The sequence below is a fragment of the Neovison vison genome, chromosome 3 (genome assembly GCF_020171115.1).
Source record: "Neovison vison isolate M4711 chromosome 3, ASM_NN_V1, whole genome shotgun sequence".
Lineage (NCBI taxonomy): Eukaryota > Metazoa > Chordata > Mammalia > Carnivora > Mustelidae > Neogale > Neogale vison.
The window spans coordinates 111,816,970-111,825,994 of NC_058093.1; positions in this window are offsets into that span (position 1 = coordinate 111,816,970).

Genomic DNA, 9,025 nt, shown 5'->3' on the forward strand with positions numbered 1-9,025 from the left:
AAAAATAAAGTCATTTAAAATGTGGCTACATCTTTATTAGGGCTAACTAAGAAAAGCCTGTGGTTGAAGACAGGAAAGTAGAGGAGAATAAAGGAATATAGAGAGGGCGCCTGGGTGGCTCAGTGGGTTAAGGCCTCTGCCTTCAGCTAAGGTCATGATCTCGGGTCCTGGAATCGAGCTCTCTGCTTGGCGGGGATCTTGCTTCCCTTCCTCTCTCTCTCTGCCTGCCTCCCTGCCTAGTTGTGATATCTCTATCAAGTAAATAAATAAATTCTTAAGAAAAATTAAAAATAATAATAATAAAAAGAATGTAGAGAAAGATAAGGAGGAAGAAAGATTTAATCACACACAGAAACTGATGAGATCTTGCACTCCTGTGTCTCAGGATGTCATCTCTGGTGATGTCTAAAGCTCATTCCATAACTGTGGATGCAGGTAAAGTTATCAGTTCTTCATATTTGCCTCAAGCCCTAATGAAACTAAGCTGAAGGCTATTTTAGAATCTCAGTATGGTGGTATAAATTATCAATCTGAAATTCTGCAGTAGAACAGTATATCATTTACTTTTTTTTTCCTGTTTTCTTATTACTCTTTTGTGGCTAATTTTTACTATTAGTGGAAAACATGTATGAACCCAGGAATAGAATAAATCATTCTGACTGGAAGAATTTCTTTCATTCATAAATAAATAAATAAATAAATATTACTAAGTAACTGTTACTTTGGTTTTGGTGTAGTTTTTTTCAATGAATATTACTTTTATAATAAAATATAGTTTATTTGAAATAAATGATTCTCATAGTTACAGGGAAGTTTAATGGGAGAAAATAAAGGATGGAATGTTATAAGAATCTGAAACATGAGTAAAAAATGACTGAAAAAAACATTTTCCAAGTAGGAAAATACTGTTCATGTGTTTGTTCCTTTCTCCCCCAGTGAGCAAGAGAAACAAAAATGAGACTCTGATTTCAAGTAGACAGGACAGCACTATCTGTCCCCATCTGACCTGAAACCAGGAGACTTGGCATAGCTGTTTTCCCTCAATAAAACCAGCTTATTGGCAGTACATAGGGAAACAATGAGGTGCCCTTACCCAAAAGCAAAATAACGGGGGAAATAAAGTTGCCCTTTAGAAGTTGGACCAATAACCTCTACACACATTAACTAGCCATCTGTGGGTGTAAAATCAAGATATAGTCTTTAAAAGCTCCCAGAACTCAAATCAAGGTCACCTCAGATGAATCTCTAGGATGCAAAACTGGAATGTGGGGGCTGATAGGTAACCAAAGCTTCATGAAGTATATTCATGGAATAGAACAGGGATGATCAATCTCAGAAAAGAGAACTAGTGTACAGGACGTTCTAGGAAGCAAGGCTTTCCATTCCAAAACCCAGACTTGCCAGTCACGTTGGGGCAGGAATTGTTTCCCAAGCTTCCCATGATCTGGGGGAATATCCGTCCCCCATGCTGGCTTCCTGTGCTCTGATTCCTTCTCTGACGGGTTTCATTTTCCATCTGAAAAATTAATGAAACCTCAAAAAAAAATTAATGGTATGATCTTTCTACTTCCTCATACCCATCAATTAAAAGACAAAAGAGAAGGGAAAGGAAACGAAGATATCCTGGAAGACAGAACTGGTAGATCTCAAATCTTCTTTCTGCGAGTAAGCTGGGGTTCTTTAAGCCACCCCTGACACGTAGCCCCAACAATCCCTCAGCTGAGGCAAAGAGAATAATTCCCCTCTTCCTCACAGGTATGTGGGAATTCTCCAGGGGGCTTGGTTAGCCAGCAAAGCTTTAGAGGCAGTTGTCTAGCTGCCAAAATAGCTTTAACTTCCCAGAATGAAAACCTGTTGATTGCACTAACTAGCTTTATGAAATACAGGTTTGCCCGTTCACAAACATGTATCAAGCAGCAGGCTCTATCCTAGGCACCCTTCCACCCATTCCATTCTCACTCCTACCCTACACAGGCACACTGTCTTCATTTTCTTTGAGGAAACAGGCTTCAGAGACTTGCTCCAAAGAGCTGAGTCTTGAATCCCAATCTGCTTCTACATTTGTTTTCCCTATACCTGCTTTAGTGGAAGTGAAGAGGATGCAGGCCGGTTCTCCTCGCATCAGCAGGAGGCAGGCTTCATGGCACTTGCCATTTCTTAGACACTAGTGATGTGAGAGATTCACAAGGAATGACTGTAGTGAATTCAGAAAGAAAGGCAGAGGCAGAAGGCTCCCCCATAGTCTCCAGAAGATCCATAGGAGATGAGAGTTGTATGCTCACTCTCCCTTTCTTGGATAGCCACCCCCTCCTCATTTCCCATATGCTCTGTATGGTCCAAGTGGCTTGGATAGGGCCAGCTGCCCTGGGCCCCTTGCTCCAGGCTGGTCAGAGTCCTCAAGGGACTCTGCTAGAGCATCAGCCAGGTGCCCTCTTGTTTGGGGACTGCAATCTGGAAGGCCCTGTGAGCCATCCGTCCCATCATACACAGATAGCACCTGACTGAGGGCCTTGCACCCAACAGACAGCATTGACACCCTCCTTGGAGACAGCGGATCCAACTGTGCCCAGAAGAGATCTACCGTCCTCTCCCTGATTTCTCAGATGGGTGAGTCACACATTCTTTCATGTTCCTTTGCGAAGTGGCTTTTACTCGGTGAATGAATCACCGCTTGAGGTGAGGCCTTCGTCTTGTAGATTCAGAGAGTCCTCCTTACTAGAATGTTAGAGCCCCATTTATGAGAATACCTTCCCAAAGGAATGGGCACTTCCAATTAAATGATTACTTCACAATAAGAGGGAGAACTCTCTAAGTACCAAACATTTCCACTGACCTTACCAGCCTATTTTGTCCCTGTGGACACTGAAAACTAAACTCTCAGAACTTTGCCTGGTGAGCAGGGCCTAGTCCTCCTGTCTGTCATAGATCCCTTTTAACCCTTGATTGGGCATGTGTATGTAACAGTTTCCCAGCCTGAGTCTATAACTATAAATGTCCTAAGGACTGGGATTGTGGCTGCATACCCCCAAGCCTAACACAGAGCTGGCCCACAGTGACACAAATGTCAAAACCAATTTCTGTTTCAGTTAGCAAAATTAAGAATCCAGTCCCTACTACTGAGATAAAAACCACAAAGCAACTTCTTGCTTAAGTGGAAACTTTCCCTATAATGGCAAAACATGACTTTGACATTAGACAAATGAACTTCCAGTAGCTCTATGAATTCCTGAGCCCACTGTCCACTGAGGGAGACTTATTATAGAACAGTTGGCTTTGGCACTTCCCTCTACAGTCCTCTGGGACACCAGGCAGTTGCCCCAGTCCCCAGGAGCTCTGTGGACCGTTGCCTCCACTCCACCCTCCATGGGTGCTGAAACCCCGCACCAGCCATGGGGCACAGGACACAGGGACTTCATATAAATTCCCTTGTAACAAATGGGAAAAGAGGTGTGTATGGATTAAGTCTCTTGCAAGTTCATGTCATGATGCCTTCTAAATTGCCTAAAATAGCTCTTCCAGGCTTGTTTTTCATTTTATTTTGAGAGCACCAACTTTTTTTTTAATTTTTTATTTTTTATAAACATATATTTTTATCGCCAGGGGTACAGGTCTGTGAATCGCCAGGTTTACACACTTCACAGCACTCACCAAAGCACATACCCTCCCCAATGTCCATAACCCCACCCCCTTCTCTCAACCCCCCTCCCCCCAAAAACCCTCAGTTTGTTTTGTAAGATTAAGAGTCACTTATGCTTTGTCTCCCTCCCAGTCCCATCTTGTTTCATTTATTCTTCTCCTACCCACTTAAGCCCCCATGTTGCATCTCCACTTCCTCATATCAGGGAGATCATATGGTAGTTGTCTTTCTCTGCTTGACTTATTTCGCTAAGCATGATACGCTCTAGTTCCATCCATGTTGTCGCAAATGGCAAGATTTCATTTCTTTTGACGGCTGCATAGTATTCCATTGTGTATATATACCACATCTTCTTTATCCATTCATCTGTTGATGGACATCTAGGTTCCTTCCATAGTTTGGCTATTGTGGACATTGCTGCTATAAACATTCGGGTGCACGTGCCCCTTTGGATCACTACGTTTGTATCTTTAGGGTAAATACCCAGTAGAGAGCACCAACTTTTCATTTAGCTTGAGAAGTGTTTAGGAAGGAGTTTCACATTAGGAATTTTTTTAAGTGAGCTCTATGCCTAACATGGGATTTGAACTCAGGACCCTGAAGCAAGAGTCACGTGCTCCACCAGTGGAGCCAGGCACCCCTTTAGGATTCTTATCTTGGATATTTCCCTTAAATCCTGATACTTACACTCCCTATTTGAAATTACAATAATACTACTAACTGGGTTCAACATTTGCCTGGGATAGTGCTCATGTCACATAGCTTTGCGAACATATTTGGTAGCATTCATTTGCATGCTTTAAAGTCTTGCCCAAAAATTTTAATTTCTTTTTTAAAGTATTTGAATTAATAAATGAATGAAGATAATAATAAAAATAATACTAATATCTGAACACACCTTATTTTCAGTTGACCCTCTCCACGACTCTTGGTCTAGACGGCTCAGTGACGGGTCAGTGACGGGTCATCGGAGATGAGTCAAGTGGCGCACCCACAGACACTGCTGGCCAGTGGCCAGGAGAATTCTGGTTTTCCCAATTTGGAGGCCAACTTCTCTCTGCCTACCTGCCTGGTCTCTTCCTACACACGCTCTGATAGCCGCCACAGTTAGGTCCGAAAATATCACACTGCTGTATTCCATCATCAACAGAATTTGATGAGACTGAAGTTCACTTGTGGTGATCCCCAGTTGTTGAGTTCCTGTGTGTGGAAGCCAGCAGGCAAGGAGCTGTGGGGGGTGCCAAGACAAGCTGACAAAAATGGGAGCCTCTCTGCCTGGGCACCGACTCCAGTGTCCTTCGTCCACTGAGGCACAATTTCAAGTGGACACTCTTTGGGATACAGTCTGATAAGCACACAGTTTATAACTATCACTGCAGCCGAGATACTGATCTCATCACCTCAAAGAAATGCCCTCATGTTCTTCGACAGTCAACCAGTTAGGTTGGGGGTAGACCCCTCCAGTTCTGCCTTTTCCAAAATATCGTATAAATGGAGTTGTACAGAAGACCGCTGGCTGAGTCAGCCTTCTTTCACTTCGCACAATGCCTTTAAGATTCACCCACATTGTTCCATTACCAGTCGTCTGTTCCTTTTCGTTGCTAGGTCATCTTCCAGTAGAGCTCTGTTAGTCATTCTGATCACTTGAAGACTTGTGGGTTGTTTCTAGACTCGGGGATTATGAACCAACTCACTCTGAACATTTATGAACAGGTTTTTTTGTGAATAAATACATAGGAATGAGTATGTGGGATTCACGATGCTTTTTTATGCCCTCGAAGGTCTTCCTCCCTTTTTAGGACTGATTATATCATCTTTTTGTTTCTTCATATTAGGCAAATGATTAGTCAGCATAGAACTCACAGTAGATTACATGGTTTTCCAGCAAAGGGAGTTACACCTGGAAAGTCCCAGGACAGGGTGTGCTACTTCTAGCAGAGCTTTTCCTCCTTCCCTGCCTTCCCGCATTGTCCCTCAGCCCACGACTGATATCTGGTTTCCTCTACCTTGGAATCACTTTCTCCATTACAAGAACCAGCTCAAGTTCCATTCCCCAGGAATTCCACTGGCCACCTCACAGCACAAAACCTTCCCTCTTTCCATGCCACTTTGTATCTGTTTTCTACCACAGCATCCTGCCTGTGATGACTTTAGATTGGCTGCTGACTTCTACTATAAACAGTCTCTGAAATCTCCGTGGGGTTGATCTCCATTTTACAGATATGGAAACTGAGGTACAGGGAAACTATGTGACTAAGAATAAGGTAAAATTTCTGGTCACACAACACCATACACCTGAAGGTCCCCATCAACACTTCATTGTCCCCTCTTCTTCAAAAGAGAAACTACTTGCCCGCATCACACAACTGGGAATGAGCAATTGGCATTATGTGTTGGGGGGGCAGGCTGGGTTCCCAGTGCTATGCTGCACAACACTGTACTGCATGCAGCAGGTCTTAGAATGGAGGGCCCTGGCCCTGTGCACCCAGGCAGCACAGTCAGTCAGCTTTCCAGCTAACTCCTGACCTGTGCTCTCTGGCCTTCCAAGCCAGAGAGTGAACAAAGGCTAAGTGATGTTCTAGGCATGGGCAGGGGGTGCCCCGTGGTGACTGCTAGGTGTAGGAGGCAGCCTCCTGTCACCCCTGGCCTTCCCTTTCTCATGTGCCCATGGACAGGGCTTCCAGAGGAACAAAGGGGTAGCCTGGGAACCTCAGCATGTTGGGAGGGTGATGAAGGCTCCTAGGACAGGATACCCACTGGAAACAGGAAGGTTGACTCTCAGCTCAGTGAGGCCGTGGGTCTGTCACTGCATTATTGCTATTTTACTTCTAATCCTTTTTAAAGATCCACAGTTCTCCCTAGACTAAGAATCAGTATTTTGCCACAAAATCACCTTAACTTCATGGAGGCCTGAGGCCATTGTCAGGCCAGTGAGAAGAGTGCACGGGTTTCCACTGTCCATGCAAGTCTTCTCAGCGTTAAAGCAGGCTCTGAAACACGAGGAGCGCAGGCACTGACATAGACCCTGATGAAAGCGGGCCGCCAGCAAGGCGTTCTGTGCAAGACAGACCTACTCAGAACCAAATTGTCCTCCTTTCACCAGTGGAAGGAATAATGTTAACAATTGTAATTTATTGAGCATTTACTACATGCCAGGCATTACCCAGAGATCCTCATCCAGCCTCTCAATTCTCGTAAAAATCTCCATTTTATACATGAAAAAAAAAAAAACCAATTTACAGAAGTTCAATAAGCCCATGGCCACCCAGCAGTAAACAATGCAATCAAGATTCAAACCAGGCCTTGGGCTCTATGCCCACAAATTTAGCCAAGCACTGTACCCTCTCAGCTAAGCCTCCATATCACAGCATCAGAGGGCAAAGCAGCAGCAGCAAAGGGTCTCCAGAAAATGCCCTAGCAAGTATGAAGCAATATTGTATGGAAAAACAGCACTGTAGACATCTAATGTCCCACATTGACCCAGATCTAAGTTTGTTTTTTTTCTTAAGATTTCATTTATTTATTTGACAGAGATCACAAGTAAGCAGAGATGCAGGCAGAGAGAGAGGAGGAAGCAGGCTCCCCGCTGAGCAGAGGACCCTGAGATCATGACCTGAGCTGAAGGCAGAGGCTTAACCCACTGAGCCACCCAGGCCCCTGACCCAGATCTAAGTTTTGACCAAGCCTGTGTCTTATTACTTGACCTTGGGGAATTCACCCAAACCTCTTACCTCTGTGTCAGATAGGTCTATCTCATTTATTAGATGAGAACAAAGGATGGCCTGGAGAAATAGCTGAATTCTAAACTGAGATCTTAATATATCTCAGAAAACCTTCTTTAAGATGAGAAATTTGTCAGGGAGAAGTAGAGTTTATTATTAGTGAAGATCCACTATGGAAATCTTTTAAGGGAAAACAAAAATTCCAGATAAGAAACTGGAAGAAGAACAAGCAAAAAGTAAAATGTCATTTTTTTGCACCCAGCACATTGTTTTTCAGCAGGCGTTCTTACCTGGGACTCTCCAGCCTCAGGAGACAAGAAAGAGACAGTGGACAGAACCCATCTCAAATGGCACTGATGTTGCCAGTGCCACTGACAAAAAAAAGTAGAGAGACAGGCCAGACACAAAACTTGCCTCTGTCTTGGGTTAGGAGGGCCTGGGGGGACATAGGCAAATTATGTGAATGGATGATTCCCAAAGTCACCTGTAGGGTGAAGAAAATCCACTCTTAGCCACTGAGCTCTCACTGTCTCCCTTCTCTTCAAAACTTACTACATAATCAAGGTGATACTGTATTGGCATAATGATAGACACTTCATCAATGAGATAGAATTGCCCATACAACTATGGACAATTTATTTTCAACAAGTGTCCCAATACAATTAAGTGGGGAAAGAAGACTTTTCAATAGATGGTACTGGGACAACTGAATATTCACATGCAAAAGAATAGTGTTTGACTCCTACTCATGCCATCTGCAAAAAGCAACTCAAATATAGGCCAAAGATTTAAACATAACAGAGCCCAAACTATAAAACCCTTAAAAGGAAACATAGGTGTGGGGCGCCTGGGTGGCTCAGTGAGTTAAAGCCTCTGCCATTGGCTCAGGTCATGATCCCAGGGTCCTGGGATCGAGCCCCACATGGGGCTCCTCGCTCAGCAGTGAGCCTGCTTCCCTCCAACCCCTGCCTGCCTCTCTGCCTACTTGTGATCTCTGTCAAATAAATAAATAAAGTCTTAAAAAAAAAAAAGAAAGGAAACATAGGTGTAATGTTTATGACCTTTGATTAGGCAATGGTCTCTTAGGTAAGACAGCTAAAGCACAAACAACAAAAGAAAAATAAGGGAAAAATGCCTGGATCAGTGGTAGAGCATGTAACTCTTGATCTTGGGGTGGTGAGTTCAAGCCCCACACTGGGTATAGAGCTTACTTTAAAAAAAAAAAGTAAGTTGCAGTTCATCAAAATTTAAAATCATTGTGCTCCAGAGAAAGTAAAGAAAAGTAAAATGGCAACCCAGATTTCCAGTTTCTGGTCTGACACATAAGGCACCTGGAACTCATCACTCTTGCACTAACAACAAGAAACTGAAAACTACGTTTCTTAGATCCAAGAGAGAACTGTGGTCACAGGGCAGGCTGCCACTCCATACACTGGTGAGACCAACACCTGAGTACGGAGAATCGCCACATACCAAAGACGAAGCCCAAGCACAGAAGCTCTGCAGAAAGCAGCACCAGCGCAGAGAAACTGAAACTGTAATGGATGAATTGCTGGAGGCTTAGTGTGGGCAAGTTTGAAACTAAAACACCAGGTGTCCACTCTTAGGGAAGACCTCAAACTTTTGTGAGTTTTACCTCCAAGAGCCCTATCAGGAAGATCAGAGG